The 18,172-nt window shown below is 36.6% G+C and overlaps 1 protein-coding gene across 2 annotated transcripts in view; it reads left to right on the top strand.

Annotated features, from left to right (window-relative positions):
- Nucleotides 1-18,172, top strand: part of ESPN (espin) — a 556,807-nt gene that overhangs the window by 443,080 nt on the left and 95,555 nt on the right. The gene's annotated exons all lie outside the window — the stretch shown is intronic.

The following is an 18,172-nucleotide window of genomic DNA, read 5'->3' as shown; positions in this document are numbered from 1 at the left end:
ACTTTCCTACAAAGAATTAGTGTTTATCATAAAGAAATATGCTAGCTTGTAATATTCTGTGTGCCACAGATGGCAGCAATTTATTGCTTGGTAATGTATTTCAGCTCTATTTGGTTCTCAAGAAGTTAAATGTGTGCCCCCCTTAACCAGTTGGCAGGAAATATCTTAGTGAGAAAAGTAGACACTTCAGATGGCAGTGAGCATTTATTGCAAAAGCAGTTTGTTGCTTAATGTCTCTCAGAATACTTTGAACACAACAGCACTTTTATAATATTATATAGATGAGCGAATTCTCCTCTTCATTATAAATTTGGAGGTTATTCTTATAAATGGCAATCCTAGACAAATATAGAAAGTAAAACTCATGTATAAAATCTATAAATATTTGCTGGATGATATCAGGGACTTGGATGCTAAATAAACCCAAATATTTTGCAATTTTAAGCAACTTTCTAATTTACTCCTATTATCATTTTATCTTCGTTCTCTTGGTATCTTTATTTGAAAAAGCAGGAATAAATGCTTTAAAACAGACCGATTTTAGGTTGAGAACCTGGGTTGCACTTACTGATTGGATGGCTAAATATAGCCACCAATCAGCAAGCCCTAACCAGGGTACTGAAACAAAAATAGGCTGTTTCCAAAGCTTTCGTTCCTGCTTTTTCAAATAAAGATACCAAGAGAACAAAGAAAAATTGATAATAGGAGTAAATTAGAAAGTTGCTTAAAATTGCATGCTCTATCTGAATCATGAAAGAAAATATTTGGGTTTACTATCCCTTTAAGGACCAGAAAATACAGTAGATTAGCATAATCAACAAATGCATTATAACAACACAATGTAATAGCACTTAGTCGGAACTTCAAATGAGTAGTATATTTTTTTTCTGACACTATTCCCACTCCCCCTGTACCATGTGACAGCCATCAGCCAATCACAAATGCATATATGTATATTCTGTGAACTGGTGACTCAAAAAGTGTAAAAATAAAAAGACTCTGCTGATTTTGTTAATGGAAGTAAATTGGAAAATTGTTTAAAATTGTTGCTCTATCTGAATCATATAAGTTTAATTTTGACTTAAGTGTCCCTTTAGGGAGACCCACGGTCATGGAACCCATGTGGCATTGTCAGGGATGTGGCTTGGACATAGGAATATGTATAGAGTTGCAGTGTCAGGGCAACCTGGAAGAATGGCAGTTGGTCTCTCTGAATAATTAGGTGATTTCTGATTAAAGGGACAGTCTACCATAGAATTGTTATTGTTTTAAAAGATAGATAATCCCTTTATTACCCATTCCCCAGTTTTGCATAACCAACACCGTTATATTAATGTACTTTTTACCTCTGTGATTACCTTGTATCTAGGAACCTTCTTCCAGCCCCCTGATCACATGACTGTGACTGTTTATTATCTATTGTCTTAAATTTAGCATTGTTTTGTGCTAAATCTTAAATAACCCCCTGTGCCTGAACACAGTGTTATCTATATGGCCCACGTGTACTTTCTGTCTCTTTGTATTGAAAAGAGATTAAAAAGCTTGTGATAAGAGGCAGCCCTCAAAGGCTTATAAATTAGCATATGAGCCTACCTATGTTTAGTTTAAACTAAGAATACCAAGAGAAAAAAGCAAATTTGATGATAAAAGTAAATTGGAAAGTTGATTAAAATTAAAAGTCCTATCTGAATAATGAAAGTTTAATTTATACTAGACTGTCCCTTTAAGCTTCGTGAAATAGGGATGAAAGAATTTGGAGCTCTTTCTTTTTCTCCTTCTTTCTTTTTTCTCTTTCTTTATCTCTTTATTTTTCTTTCTTTCTCTTTTTCTCTCTTTCTCTTTCTTTCTCTCTCTTTCTCTCTCTTTCTCTCTCTATCTCTACCCTTTCTCTCCTCTCTCTCTTTCCTCTCTTCTCTCTTGCTTCCATCTCTCTCTTCCCTCTCTCGTTTCTCTTCCCTCTCTCGTCTCTCTCTTCTTTCTCTTCTTTCTCGCCTCTCTCTCTATTCTCTCTCTTCCCTCTCTCCTCTCTCTCTTCCTTCTCTCTCTTCCCTCTCTCCTCTCTCTCTCTTCTTTCTCGCCTCTCTCTCTCTATTCTCTCTCTCTCCTCTCTCTCTTCTCTTCCTCCTCTCTCTCTTCTCTCCCTCCTCTCTCTCCTCTCTCTCCTCTCTCTTCTCTCTCTCTTCTCTCCCTCCTCTCTCCTCTCCCTTCTCCCTCCTCTCTCTTCTCTCTCTTCTCTCTCTCCTCTCTCTCTTCTTTCCCTCCTCTCTCTCTTCTTTCCCTCCTCTCTCTCTTCTTTCCCTCCTCTCCCTCCTCTCTCCTCTCTATTCTCTCCCCCCTCTCTCTCCTCTCTCTATTCTCTCCCTCCTCTCTCTCCTCTCTCTTCTCTCCCTCCTCTCTCTCCTCTCTATTCTCTCCCTTCTCTCTCTCCTCTCTCCTCCCTCTCTTCTCTCCCTCCTCACTCTCCTCTCTCTATTCTCTCCCTCCTCTCTCTCCTCTCTCCTCCCTCTCTTCTCTCCCTCCTCTCCCTCCCCTCTCTCCTCTCTATTCTCTCCCCCTCTCTCTCCTCTCTCTCTCCTCTCTCTCCTCTCTCCTCCCTCTCTTCTCTCCCTCCTCTCTCCTCCCTCTTTTCTCTCCCTCCTCTCTCTCCTTTCTCTCCTCTATCTATTCTCTCCCTCCTCTCTCTCCTCTCTCCTCCCTCTCTTCTCTCCCTCCTCTCTCTCTTCTCTATTTTCTCCCTCCTCTCTCTCTTTTTTCCCTCCTCTCTCTCCTCTCTCCTCCCTCTCTTCTCTCCCTCCTCTCCCTCCTCTCTATTCTCTGCCTCCTCTCTCTCCACTCTCCCTCTCTCTTCTCTCTCCATCCTCTCTCTTCTCTCTCTCTCTCTCTTTCTCTTTTTAAGACTGTAGATTTTTAATAAAAACTTTGTGAATGCATCCTTATGGCTTAGTTAGTACAATAAAAAAAAAATCATAATAATGATTGAAATAACAATGTAGAAGGTATCTTAGTTTCAGATAAAGATTATTACAGTATCAGCAATCTGTTGTAGTATCCAGTGTTTTATATAGCACTTACTTTTTTATAACTAAATAAAATGTTTAAAAAAAAATTCTTAAGTGATTTGTAACTTTCACTTTTATTAAAGGAACATAAAACCTAAAATGTTTTTCATAATTCAGATAGAGCATACAATGTTAAACAATTTTCCAGTGTTCTTCTATTAATAACTTTATTCTGTTGGTAGCTTTAGTTAAAGGGATACTAAACCCAATTTTTTTTGGGGGGGAGCCGGACCATTTTTGGTTCAGCCCCCGGATAGCGCTTGCTCATTGGTGGCTAAATGTAGCCACAATAAGCAAGCGCTATCCGTGGTGCTGAAGCTAACATGGGGCGGCTCCTAAGCTTTATATTCATCCTTTTAAAATAAAGATAGCAATAGAATGAAGAAAAATTGATAATAGGAGTAAATTAGAAAGTTGCTTAAAATTGCACGCTCTATCTAAATCATGAAAGAAATAATTTGGGTTTAGTATCCCTTTAAAGGAGTAGTAATGCAACACTGGGAGCTAGCTGTCCACATCTGGTTAACCAATGACAAGAGGCATATATGTGCACCCACCTATCAGTATCTAGCTCCCCCAGTAGTGCAGTACTGGTCCTGAGTATACCTAGGTATGGTTTTCAACAAAGGATTCCAAGAGAATGAAGCAAATTAGATAATACAAGTAAATGTACTGCCCCTTTAAATAAAAGTTCAAGTTATTTGTATGTAATGCAAAAGACACATTATACAGTGCATATATTAACTTGTTTTCAGTTTTGCAAGAAGAGATATATTGGTCACTTTAAATATTGATAAGAATCTACATCCACCTGTTCTGCACCTGGTTTCTCTGAAAGCACAAATTGCTTAGTTATAATTTTCTTTGAATAATTTAGCATTGCTAGCAGGCATACTAAAGTTTCTTTTGACTAATAAATGTGTCATAAAAACCACAAAAACAAGACAGACAGGCAGTTGAATCCCAGCATCTGTTATGTAGACTAGTAACAATAGCAGTTATCATTTTATATCATGTAAGGCTTAGTGATAACTACTGTTTTAGATATTTGCAATAAACAAATAGATGTCTGCTGTGGTTACCACTAAAAACACAAAATGTTAATATAAGATGGATATGTAATTCATACCAGCATGTATCAAATTAAAAGATGTATTTAGTCCAACACTATCAGTGTCTTTAATTTTACAATACTTTTTTTTAATCTGATGACAAAATATTTAAAGAGATACTAAACCAAAATGTATTCTTTAATGATTCAGATAGAGCATACAATTTTAAGCAAGTTTCGAATTTACTCCCATTATCAATTTTTCTTCGTTCTCTTGCTATCTTTATTTGAAAAAGTATGAATCTAAGCTAAGAAGCTGGCTTATTTTTGGTTTAGCACCTGGGTTGCGCTTGCTGACTGGTGGCTAAGTGTAACCACCAATCAGCAAGCGCTATACAAAGTGCTGAACCAAAAATGGTCCGGCTCCTTAGCTTAGATTCCAGCTTTATCAAATATATCAAAGATAGCAAGAGACTGCTCTATTTGAACCATGAAAGAAAAAAAATGGGTTTAGTATCCCTTTAAATAACTCTTTATATTACCACATATATTATAATAATTAGATATTCTCAGGAAGTTATGTAAAAGGACATTAAGAGGTAGAAATATAAAAAATGAAATGTGCAATATACTTCTAAAGTATTAACAAAAAAAATGCTTCTAGTTAAAGTGTTTACTGTTTTTCAGTGGCATATGTACATATGCTGTGAGGACCTGTGCACCAATATTTAAGCTCACTGTGTTGTTGGTGATATGTATTGTGTCTGTAAAGGCTTAATTTGTGTCATTTAAGCCATTTCTGAATCTCTGAGAACTTGAAGTGTTTGAATACAGGTGCACGGGCCCTCACAGCAAATGTGTATATCCTGCTGAAAAACAGTAATAGTTTTTTTCTAGAAACATTTTTGCTAATGCAAGTATAATACAAAATCCCTTTAACTATATATATATATATATATATATATATATATATATATACATATAAATAAATAAATATGCATATATATAAATAAGTATATATATATATATATATATATATATATATAGTATATACATATATATAATATATATATATATATATATATATACAGTGTGTATATATATATATATATATATATATATATATATATATATATATATGTAAATTATTCAATGGGCTAACTCTCATTTGGTATAGCAGAACTACGCAAATTCTCAATATTGACCCCCAATACTATATATATTTTTAAAGTAGACAACCCAAGGTATTGATCTAGGCCCATTCTGGTATATTTGATGCCACTATTTGGCCTAAAATAATATTCACACAACTACTGCAGTCATAAGAGAAATGGTTGTAAAAGGTTCTCTGGGATCCACTTTCTTCAGAAATAGCAGACATGCATGGCTTTGCCATTGGTTTTTGGAAGTTAAAAGACCACTAATTGCAGCTGCGCACCACACTTGAAATTCCAGACACTGAAGGAGTTAATCTCCCATATATTATAATATATATATATTTTTTTTTATTTATTATTAAAAAAAAAAAAAATCTGTAATGTAGGGTTCCCCCTCCCCACCTCCCCCTCTAAGCGATCTTTGTTTTTCTGCAGTTTAGGGTCCTTCCTCTCCTCTGCCAAACCATTTTTGCTGTAGAGTAGGGACCCACCCTTCCCTCCCCCCCTCTTCCTCCCTCCCCACTCCTTCACCCCCCCTTCCTCCCTCCCCACTCCTTCCTCCCCCCTTTTCCTTTCTCCTACCCTCTCTTCCTCCCTCCGCACTCCTTCCTCCCCTCCCTTGCTTGGCCGGTGTCACTGTCAATAACAATCAGGCAATCTAGCTTCATATGGTAATGAATAACTATCAGTGTTTTCTTACCATATGAAGGCAGATGCCCGCAGCCCAGAAGCAGCAAGTCTCGGTTGTCGATTGACAACCAAGACTGCAAGGGCTGAAACATAGGTCAGGCGTAGATCTTTTATGCAGTACGCTGGGACTTGCACTGCATGATGCAGATCAATGTCCTATTGGCGGAAAATGTGCTTGTCCCTTATTCTTTAGAGACACCAAAAAGCAAATTCTCTAAATTATGTTTTTAAAATGCTGCAAATCAAATAGCTGGTTTAGGTAGTTTTGAATCATTTTGAAAAGCTAGGTTTAAGAATTTGCTTTTTGGCCTCTTTAGGGGTGTGTAAAAGAAACACAATTTTTTTATGTATTGTTTTGTTTTTTTACACAAAAGCAGGAGATGTTTACTGCCTCGCTAATGAAGTAAAAAGGAAAATTAAATGGACACCTGGTAATGCTAATGAAAGGGATAGTAAACATATTAAAATATAAATAAGTTGTGTATAGTGAAACAACTTTTCAATATACTTTTATTATTCATTTTGCCGTATTTCATGTAATTTAGCTAGGATTTTCAGTTTCACAGAGTTAGAAATAAACACTTTAGACTTTTCGAGGCTAACCCCGCTACATATGTTTTCCTAATTGGCTTTGCAGATAGCAGCTGCAAAACAATACATTATGCTAACACTAGCCTTGTTGTCTTCAGACTCAAGCCCAGATCAGCTCCTTTAAACTTGTCTAATAATGGGTGGAGTTTGACTATTGTAACTTTATTGTAATAAACAAGATGTTAAGTTGTTTTACAAATGTTTAGACTTGGCTAATATGTCATTATAATTAGCAACACAACAGAAATGTCTTGTAATTACAAGATGCTTTACTGTCCTTTATTAGTAGTAAGTAACTATAACAAATGAGTGTTAGTAGGAAGTGCATAATGATACTAGTATATTATATTAAATTTAAACAGCTTTTACTGGATATTATTTCTGGGGGAAAAAGGGTGTTTTATATATTTTTAATGTTTATATATAATACATTGTGTTGGAGAGTGTTGTTTTAGAATGTCTTTTTATTGACTTTAAAACAGACATCAAGCAAACTGAGTATATTAAAGGACCATAAAATAATATTAAATATAGTAAAATTATCTAATTAATAACTGTATAATAAAAAAGACAATACTATAACACTTTTATCAGCCTGCAGCTGAAAGTTAGGAAGCCGCGGTCATCAGACTGTGGTTTCCTAACCAGTACGTTAACTATTAGCTAGTGGATTCAATCACCCTGGAGGGGACTGACAATCCCCTACTCACATGCCATTGTGCTATTGGATAGTATTGCAGAAGCAAACGCATGTTACATGCGGCGTGTGCAATGTTAAATACGGGCAACGTATTGCAGCAATACACTGCTCTAATTTTGTAATTCCGGGCAGACCGGTTCTCGTGAGAGAACAAAGTCTGTCTGGCAGTTGATAAATACCAAATCTGACTTTTAAATGAGTTAGATTTTTTTTTTCTGGTAAATTTCAAAGTTACTTACATATTCCCCTCCCCATGTATCATGTGAGAGCTATCAGCCAATCACAAACGCCTATACGTATCTACAGTTAATTCTTGTACATTCTTAGTAGGAGCTGCTGCCCCTTTAGAAATGTTGTATATAAAAAAACTGAACATTTTAAAAAAAGAAGTAAATTGGAAAGTTGTTTCAAATTGCATGCTCTATCTGAATCATGAAAGCTTAATTTGTCCCTTTAAACAGCATTAATGTGAACATTGAGTTTCTCTTTGTGTGACAGTTTTTGTATTGATCTTATATACATCCTATAGGTGCTATGTTTGCTCTTGAATAAAAGCTTGGTAGTCATGAATTATTCACACAATAGAGGACAGCTTTAATCTTTAGAACATTCACATGGGATAAAATGACAAGATTCTAAGCAAGTTGTATGTAATGTCTTTGTATTAATTGTAGCCTAAAATACCTGCTAACCAGGAAATGTAATGTATATTAGTAATGCTTTCATGCAGGTGGTATAACGTTGTGTCTAGTACTATATTTAGGCAAAGGACAGAAATCCTTTTTAAATGATATTTTCATACAAAAATTGCATCCACTAATTTATAGGGCATATAAATTCTGCATCAAAATGGTGGGTTCCAATTTATCAATGCATATCATTTTTTGAATCCTAGCTAACTATCGGCTAGATTACGAGTTTTGCGGTAAAAGCTGCTTGGTGCTAACTTTCAAAATATCTGCACTGCTCACCTCCCTACAGCGCTGCTATTACAGGTTTGCAAAAACCCGGCGTTAGCAGGCAAGAAGTGAGCGTTGAGCAAAATTGAGCTCCATACCGCACTCCAATACTAGTGCCACGGTGAGCTGGTTTTACGTGCTTGTGCACGATTTCCCCATAGACATCAATGGGGAGAGCCGGCTTAAAAAAATCCTAACACCTGCAATAAAGGAGCGTAAAGCTCCGTAACGCAGCCCCATTGATTCCTATGGGGAAACAAAAGTTATGTTTACACCTTACACCCTAACATGAACCCTGAGTCTAAACACCCCTAATCTGCTGCCCCGACATTGCCTACACCTACATTACACTTATTAACCCCTAATCTGCCACCCCCGACACCGCCGCCATCTACCTACACTTATTAACCCTTAATCTGCCGCCCCCAATGTCGCCGCCACCTACATTAAAGTTATTAACCCCTAATCTGCCGCCCCCGCCACCACCTACATTATACTTATTAACCCCTAATCTGCCACCCCCAACATCGCCGCCACCTACAGTACACTTATTAACCCCTAATCTGCTGCCCCCAACGTCGCTGCAACTATACTAACGTTATAAACCCCTAAATCTAACCCTAACAAACCCTACTTTAATATAATTAAAATAAATCTAATAAAAAAAAACTATCATTAAAGGTACAGTCTACACCAGAATTTTTATTGTTTTAAAAGATAGATAATCCCTTTATTACCCATTCCCCAGTTTTGCATAACCAACACAGTTATAATAATATACTTTTAACCTCTGTGATTATTTTGTATCTAAGCCTCTGCAAACTGCCCCTTTATTTCAGTTCTTTTGACAGACTTGCAGTCTAGCCAATCAGTGCCTGCTCCCAGATAACTTCACGTGCACGAGCACAGTGTTATCTATATGAAATACGTGAACTAACACCCTCTAGTGGTGAAAAACTGTTAAAATGCATTCTGAAAAGAGGTGGCCTTCAAGGTCTAAGAAATTAGCATATGAACTTCCTAGTTTAAGCTTTCAACTAAGACTGCCAAGAAAACAAAGCAACATTTTCGATAAAAGTAAATTGGAAAATTGTTTAAAATTACATGCTCTATCTGAATCATGAAAGTTAATTTTGGCCTAGACTGTCCCTTTAACTAAATAATTCCTATTTAAAACTAAATACTTGTAAAATAAACCCTAAGCTAGCTACAATATAACTAATAGTTATATTGTAGCTAGCTTAGGTTTTATTTTTATTTCACAGGCAAGTTTGTATTTATTTTAACTGGGTAGACTAGTTATTAAATAGTTATTAACTATTTACTAACTACCTAGCTAAAATAAATACAAATTTACCTGTAAAATAAAACCTAACCTTACACTACAATTAAATAAATTACATTAATTAAATACAATTAACTAAATAAAAAAACAAACACTAAATTACACAAAATAAAAAAAGAAATGATCAAATATTTAAACTAATTATACCTAATCTAATAGCCCTATCAAAATAAAAAAGCCCCCCCAAAATAAAAAAACCCTAGCCTACAATAAACTACCAATAGCCCTTAAAAGGGCCTTTTGCGGGGCATTGCCCCAAATAAATCAGCTCTTTTACCTGTAAAAAACATAATACAAACAACCCCCCAACAGTAAAACCCACAACCCACACAACCAAGCCTCCCAAATAAAATCCTAACTAAAAAACCTAAGCTCCCCATTGCCCTGAAAAGGGCATTTAGCTCTTTTTCTGCCCAAAACCCCTGATCTAAAAATAAAACCCACCCAATAAACCCTTAAAAAAACTAACACTAACCCCCGAAGATCCACTTACAGTTTTTGAAGACCCATCATCCATCCTCAACAAAGCGGCAGAAATCCTCATCAAAGCCGGCATAAGTCTTCATTTAAGTGGGCCGAAGTCTTCATCCAAGCGGGCCGAAGTCTTCATCCAAGCGAGCTGAAGTCTTCATCCAGAAGGCATCTTCTATTTTTATCCATCCGGCGCAGAGCGGCTCCATCTTCAAGACATCTGGCGCGGAGCATCCTCTTCTTTCCACGGCGACTGAAGAATGAAGGTTCCTTTAAGTGACGTCATCCAAGAATTCTATCAGCCAATCGGAATTCAAGTGATGCCATCTTGGATGACATCACTTAAAGGAACCTTCATTCTTCAGTCGCCGTGGAAAGAAGAGGATGCTCCGCACCAGATGTCTTGAAGATGGAGCCGCTCCGCGCCGGATGGATAAAGATAGAAGATGCCGTCCGGATGAAGACTTCTGCCGGATTGGTGAAGACTTCGGCCCGCTTGGATGAAGACTTCTGCTGGCTTCTATGAGGACTTCTGCCTCTTCGTTGAGGATGGATGTCGGTTCTTCAAAAACTGTAAGTGGATCTCCGGGGGTTAGTGTTAGGTTTTTTTAAGGGTTTATTGGGTGGGTTTTATTTTTAGCTTAGGGGTTTTGGGCAACGAAAAAGAGTTAAATTACCTTTTAAGGGCAATGCCCATCCAAATGCCCTTTTCAGGGCAATGGGAAGCTTAGGTTTTTTAGTTAGGATTTTATTTGGGGGGTTGGTTGTGTGGGTGGTGGGTTTTACTGTTGAGGGTTGTTTGTATTTTTATTTACAGGTAAAAGAGCTGATTTCTTTGGGGCAATACCCCAAAAAAAAGCCCTTTTAAGGGCTATTGGTAGTTTAGTTTAGGCTAAGGTTTTTTTATTTGGGGGGGGGCATTTTTATTTTGATAGGGCTATTAGTTATAATTAGTTTAAATATCTGATAATTTATTTTTTATTTTGTGTAATTTAGTGTTTATTTTGTAATTTAGTTAATTGTATTTAATTAATGTAATTTATTTAATTGTAGTGTAAGGTTAGGTGTTATTTAACAGGTAATTTTGTATTTATTTTAGCTAGGTAGCTAGTAAATAGTAAATAACTATTTACTAACTAGTCTACCTAGTTAAAATAAATACAAACTTAGCTGTAAAATAAAAATAAAACCTAAGATAGATACAGTGTAACTATTAGTTATACTGTAGCTATCTTAGGGTTTATTTTACAGGTAAGTATTTAGTTTTAAATAAGAATTATTTAGTAAATGATTGGCATTTTTTATTAGATTTATTTTAATTATATTAAAGTAGGGGGTGTTAGGGTTAGACTTAGGGTTAGGTTTCCAAGGTTTATAACTTTAGTAGAGTCGCGGCGACGTTGGGGGCGGCAGATTAGGGGTTAATAAGTGTAGGTAGGTAGCGACAATGTTGGGGGCGGCAGATTAGGGGTTAATAATATTTAACTAGTGTTTGCGATGCGGGAGTATGGCGGTTTAGGGGTTAATATGTTTATTATAGTGGCGGCGATGTCCGGAGCAGCAGGTTAGGGGTTAATAATTTTATTTTAGTGTTTGCGATGCGGGAGGGCCTCAGTTTAGGGGTTAATTGTTAGTTTATTGGTGTTAGTGTACTTTTTAGCACTTTAGTTATGAGTTTTATGTTACGGCATCGTAGCATAAAACCCATAACTACTGACTTTCAGTTTACGGTATGGATATTGATGGTATTGGCTGTACCGCTCACTTTTCGGCCTCCCAGGCAAACTTGTAATACCGGTGCTGTAGAAGTCCCATTGAAAAAGGACTTTTTGAAATCTGCGGTAGTTACGTTGTGTTCCGGCCAAAAAAGTGTGTGGTGCAACCAGACCTGCAAGACTCGTAATACCAGTGGTAGTGAAAAAAGCCTTAACGCTGCTTTTTCACTGATACCGCAAAACTCGTAATGTAGCCGTATGTGTTAGGCGTTATCTTATAACCGGAGGTATCACTTGACACTTAGCAGTATTCTACACCTTCAGCTGGAACTAAATGAGTTACTTGGCGAGATCTCGGGAAACAGCATTTAGACAGGCAGCAAGTAAAGTCTAATCACTGTTCTGTTTATTATAAGGCATCACAGACTTTCATAGACAATGGTTACAGTATATGGGGTTAAGCAATCACACCATTTCACACAGTATGCTTAGAACAAAGAACTTCATTAAAAATAAGGAATAAAAAGGAGCTGTACTGAGAAACAAACAGTTGTAGATAATAGTTTATCCGGGCGCATCGCCAGGACATAGCAAGGCCATCGGACAAATTATTGAGCTAAAGTGTTCAACTTCATTTTTTTCTCACAGGATAATAACTACCTTATAATGAAATACAAAAAACTCATCTTAAAATGGTATGCTTACACAAAATGGATTACTAGAGACAAAATGGCGTCATTATGGTTATATATTCTTACATTATGCATTTAACTCCCACAAAAGGGTTAAACATATAGGTTATGTCCCACTAGGGAGTTGCAAGTATTTAAGCTTCAGAGCAAAATACAGTTGTCCGGTGTGGCAGCCACACGCAACTGCCAATCACTGACTGTCCTACTCAGGAACTTCAAAGCTTGCAGCTCTGGGGCTGTACTTTAACTATGTCTTTAACCCATGTCTAGGGGTTAATCATATAGTTAGCTAGGATAAATAATGCAAACATTGTATACTATCCTATACATTATATAGATTTATAGGATAGCATACATGATATTATGCTAACATGATATTTTGTCAGAGCAGAGTAGTTCTTAACACTCTTCTCAAGCCCTATCATTTAAGGCACCCATCTATTAAGGTTGTCATAGGGAGAGCCTGCCCGCAAGCCTTTGGGGCCTCTGGTGCAGCATCGGCTGCCAAAATTTAAGACTGCAATCATTTGTAAAACCCCCAGCCATCTGCTCTCATGTAACCAGTTGCGCAGGGGCAGGGCTTGTCAGTCATGCTGGACAAACAAGTCTGGGTTGTCTTGCGTTTGCAACCTCTGAGGTTGCGGAGATGTTAAGAAGCAGAGGTCATATAACTGATGCATCTTTTATCTTTTGGGTATAGGCTCGCTTTCACAGATTCAAAACTGAGGCATATGTATAGAACAAAATGACCCCATAAAGGAAAATATAATAATATGCATTGATTATCTTAAAAACTCCCTAATAAGGAGCAGTTTATCAGTTTAAATCTTGCAATAAGGGTACATTTAATTTTGATTCAAAAGATGATCACATAATTTATCTTTAAAAATTCTCCAGTTTCTCAAAAAGTACAAGGTTTCAAACCCTTTTAACAAAAACAGATAAATGAATTTAAAAAAAAAAGCTAGGTACTCTAAACCAACAATTATAAACATCTATTAGTATAAATATTTTAAAAATTTGTCACATTAAAGCTTTATGGATTTAGGGGTATACTGTTTATAGTTAAAGGGCCATAATACTCATATGCTAAATCACTTGAAAGTGATGCAGCAGAACTGTAAGAAACTGACAATAAAATATCACCTGAGCATCTCTATGTAAAAAAGGAAAATAATTTACCTCCTTTTGCTCAACAAAAAGAGGCTGCTTCTTGGGTGGTAACTAGCCATAGAACAAGCTATTATGCTATTGTTCGTTCCCAGGTTGAGCGCTTCTCTCTTTTTATTTATGCAAATTATGACACTTAGGGAAGTCTCCCTAAGTGTGATGCGGGAATCCAGACGTGGACCCATTGCTCAGTGTGCCTAGAGGGATATGGCTGCACCTCACTGACGAGGCCCACAATAGGCCGAAACGTACGTCTGGGGTTTTGCTGTTTCTCTCATTCAGAGAAGGATTGCCTGGTATTTCGGGGCTGGACTGTACTGTGAAGTCAGGATCAGACCGATATGCTTCAGGAAAGTTCTATTCTGTGAAAGGCACATGTTGAGCAAAAAGAGGCTGCTTCTTGGGTGGTAACTAGCCATAGAACAAGCTATTATGCTATTGTTCGTTCCCAGGTTGAGCGCTTCTCTCTTTTTATTTATGCAAATTTTTGACACTTAGGGAAGTCTCCCTAAGTGTGATGTGGGAATCCAGACGTGGACCTGTTGCTCAGTGTACCTAGAGGGATATAGATGCACGTCACTGACGAGGCCCACAATAGGCCGAAACGTACGTCTGAGGTTTTGCTGTTGCTCTCATTCAGAGAGGGATTGCCTGGTATTTCGGGGCTGGACTGTACTGTGAAGTCAGGATCAGACTGATATGCTTCAGGAAAGTTCTATTCTGTGAAAGGCACATGTTGAGCAAAAAGAGGCTGCTTCTTGGGTGGTAACTAGCCATAGAACAAGCTATTATGCTATTGTTCGTTCCCAGGTTGAGCGCTTCTCTCTTTTTATTTATGCAAATTTTTTACACTTAGGGAAGTCTCCCTAAGTGTGATGTGGGAATCCAGACGTGGACCCGTTGCTCAGTGTGCCTAGAGGGATATGGCTGCACCTCACTGACGAGGCCCACAATAGGCCGAAACGTACGTCTGTGGTTTTGCTGTTGCTCTCATTCAGAGAGGGATTGCCTGGTATTTCGGGGCTATACAGTACTGTACTGTGAAGTCAAGATCAGACTGATATGCTTCAGGAAAGTTCTTCTCTGTGACAGGTACATGTTGAGCAAAAAGAGGCTGCTTCTTGGGTAGTAACTAGCCATAGAACAAGCTATTATGCTATTGTTCGTTCCCAGGTTGAGCGCTTCTCTCTTTTTATTTAGTTTATGTCAAAATGTCTTCAGCTCACCAGAGTAAGTGCTGTGTAAAGAGTTATACTTCAGCTGCTGTCAAGCTGCACGTTGTACCCCCCCCCAAAACAATAGCCAATCAGCATCAGCAGTGCTGTGGCAATGCTTTGCCTTTGCTGTGATACTTAAAGGGACATTCCAGTCAAAATTTAAATGCATATAGATGAATTACATATTTGAATAGAAACATATTTGTATTATACATGTATTGTCAAAAATGCTGCTTGTAAAAGCTATCACTGTTTTAGTGTTAACATTTTTCTCTATGCACATGAATGTGAAGCATAGCTAGATATTCTCTGTGCACCAGCATTTTAAATACTGCAGCTACTCAGAATGCCAGTGGGGCTTTTTTTTAATAATTTCAGGAATTAACAAATTGAGTTATTACCAGATGGTACAAAGCACCTTAGGTTCTCTGAGCAAGTGATGAGTTTAAAATGCTGGGGCACAGTGCATACTAAATACAGTTTCGAAACAGCTATAGATTTTATTAGAAGCCTTTTTGCTAATAAATGTATATTACAAAAATGCTTTTATTCAAAACTGAAATGCACCCATGGGGATTCCAATTTTGGCGGGAATGTCCCTTTAAACTGAATAGGAAAATAACCTTGTAAGTCCTGGGACAAGCATCCTGACTGGCTCTTTACAGTGGGATGTAGGAAATTTGAGGTAAAATATCTTCCTTTTTTACGTAGAGATGTGCAGGTGATATTTTCTGGTCCGCTTTTTACAGCTATGCTGCATCACTTTCATGTGCTTCAACATTTGGTTATCACGGTCCTTTACCAGAGAAAAATAAACAAAATTACAGTGAATTGTATATATGTAAGCACTAAGATGTTAAAAAAACGAAAAAAAAACATGAAATTTGAAACTTATACCCCTATCCATCCTTGGAATTTTTTTGCAGTATCATGAATGACATCACTGATGAGATCAGACAATACATCAGTTATGTAATTGATTACATATATTGTGGCATTAACATACATTTTTTGTTGATTTATTCCGCTATATTATATTAATTTTTTGTTATCGTAACATTCATATTCATATCAAATAACAATGTTATAGTATTGCAAATTGTGCCCAATCCTTAAAGGGACATAAAACCCAAATTTTTCTTTCCTGATTCAGAAAGAGCATACAATATTTAATAACGTTTGAATTTACTTCTTTTATCTAGTATGTTTCATTCTTGTGGTAACTTTTTTTTAAATAAGTGGCAATGCACTACTGGGAGCTAACTTACAGCATTGGGTGAGCCAATATCATGAGGCAAAGATGTGCATATATTATAAAATGTGCTTTGTTCTCTGTATCCTTTTGTTAAAGAGTAAATCTAGGTCAAAAGCCTACCTAGAGTTACAGTTCAACAAAGGATACCAAGAGAGCAAAGCAAATTTGATAAGTATATTGCAAACTTTGTTTAAAATTGTAAGCTCTATCTATTATTTTTTTTTCCATAGAGTATTTTCAAAAGAGATGCATCTAGTAACGGTAAATGCATGGTCATTGGTGCAGTAGCATGTTGTCAAGGGACCTTGTAATTAATTGAGTATCTTTTTCAGCATTTCATTGTCGGTAACATTTATAATTGCGTGAGAAGCCTAATGCACAATACCGCACACATCAAATGTATATTGCTATAAATGTGTCAAAAAAATTATAACTGCATCGTTGGGAAATACACCTGCAAAATGGTTTATGTTAATGTTTGGAAACGTAAAATATTTGCATTTCTGTTTTGTTATGGTAAAGGACAATTAAATTCAGTAGGATTGCATAATCAACAAATGCATGATCAAGATAATTCAATAATATATGGGGCTCCATTTATCAAATGTCAAAATATTGAGCGGATATGATTCACTGTAGCGCATCATGTCTGCTAGACATCGCTGCAGACGAACAGCATACGCTGTCTGCATTTATCATTGCACAAGAGCTTCACCAGAAATGCTTGTGCAATGGCACCCCGGCTCAATGGCGACCAATCAGCTGCTAGCAGTGGCTGTCAATCATTCCGATCCTATCGAATTAGAATGATTTCAATCCGCCACCTTTAAGGTGACAGACAGGTTAAAGGGACATTAAACCCAATTTTTTTCTTTCATCATTCAGATAGAGCATACAATTTTAAGCAACTTTCATTTTGACGCCTATTAATTTTTCTTTGTTCTCTTGCTATCTTTATTTTAAAAGCAGGAATGTGATGCATAGGAGCCAGCCTATTTTTGGTTGAGAACCTGGGTTATGCTTGCCTATTGGTGGGTAGATATAAGCCTCCAATAAGCAAGCGCTATCCATGGTGATGAACCTAAAATGGGCTAGCTGCTAAGATTTACATTCTTGCTTTTAAAATAAAGATAGCAAGAGAACAAAGAAAAATTGATAATTGGAGTAAATTAGAAAGTTGATTAAAATTTCATGCTCTATCTGAATCATGAAAGAATTTTTTTTGGGTTCAGTGTCCCTTTAAGGAGCAGCTGCTTCTTAACTATTGTTTCCGGTCGGCCTCCGAAGCAGCAACTGCTGCTTGATAAATGGAGCCCTTAGTCTGAATTTAAAATGAGCAGTAGATCTTTTTCTGACAAATTTCAAAGTTACTTCTATATTCCCTGCTGCCTATATCATGTGACACCCATTAACCAATCACAAATGCATATATGTACACACTGAATTATTGCTCATGCTCACTAGTAGCTGCTGCATTGGAAAGTCTGAATATAAAAAGAATGTGCACATTTTTGATAATGGAAGGAAATCAGAAATCTATTATCTTATTTTTTTACATTCCATGTTCTATCTGAATCATGAAAGTTTAATTCTGACCTTAGTAACAAAGTAATATAGTAGATATAGTTGATAAAAAGTTCAACCTATACAAATCTAATATACTCACAAAAAAAAGAAGAAAAAGCTCTAGTTAAGTTTAAATTTAAAGTAATCCCACTAAAAGGTGAACCATTTAACCCCTTAGTGACCAGACCACTTTTCCATTTGTTTACCGTTTGGGACCAAGGCTATTTTTACATTTCTGCGGTGTTTGTGTTTAGCTGTAATTTTCTTCTTACTCATTTACTGTACCCACACATATTATATACCGTTTTTCTAGCCATTAAATGGACTTTCTAAAGATACCATTATTTTCATCATATCTTATAATTAACTATAAAAAAATTATAAAATATGATGAAAAAATGTAAAAAAAAACACACTTTTTCTAACTTTGACCCCCAAAATCTGTTACACATTTACAACCACCAAAAAACACCCATGTTAAATAGTTTCTAAATTTTGTCCTGAGTTTAGAAATACCCAATGTTTACGTGTTCT

The sequence above is a fragment of the Bombina bombina genome, chromosome 8 (assembly GCF_027579735.1).
Source record: "Bombina bombina isolate aBomBom1 chromosome 8, aBomBom1.pri, whole genome shotgun sequence".
In the NCBI taxonomy this organism is placed as follows: Eukaryota; Metazoa; Chordata; class Amphibia; order Anura; family Bombinatoridae; genus Bombina; species Bombina bombina.
Note: the sequence above shows the minus strand (reverse complement) of the source record. Positions and strands in the feature narration are given on the sequence as shown.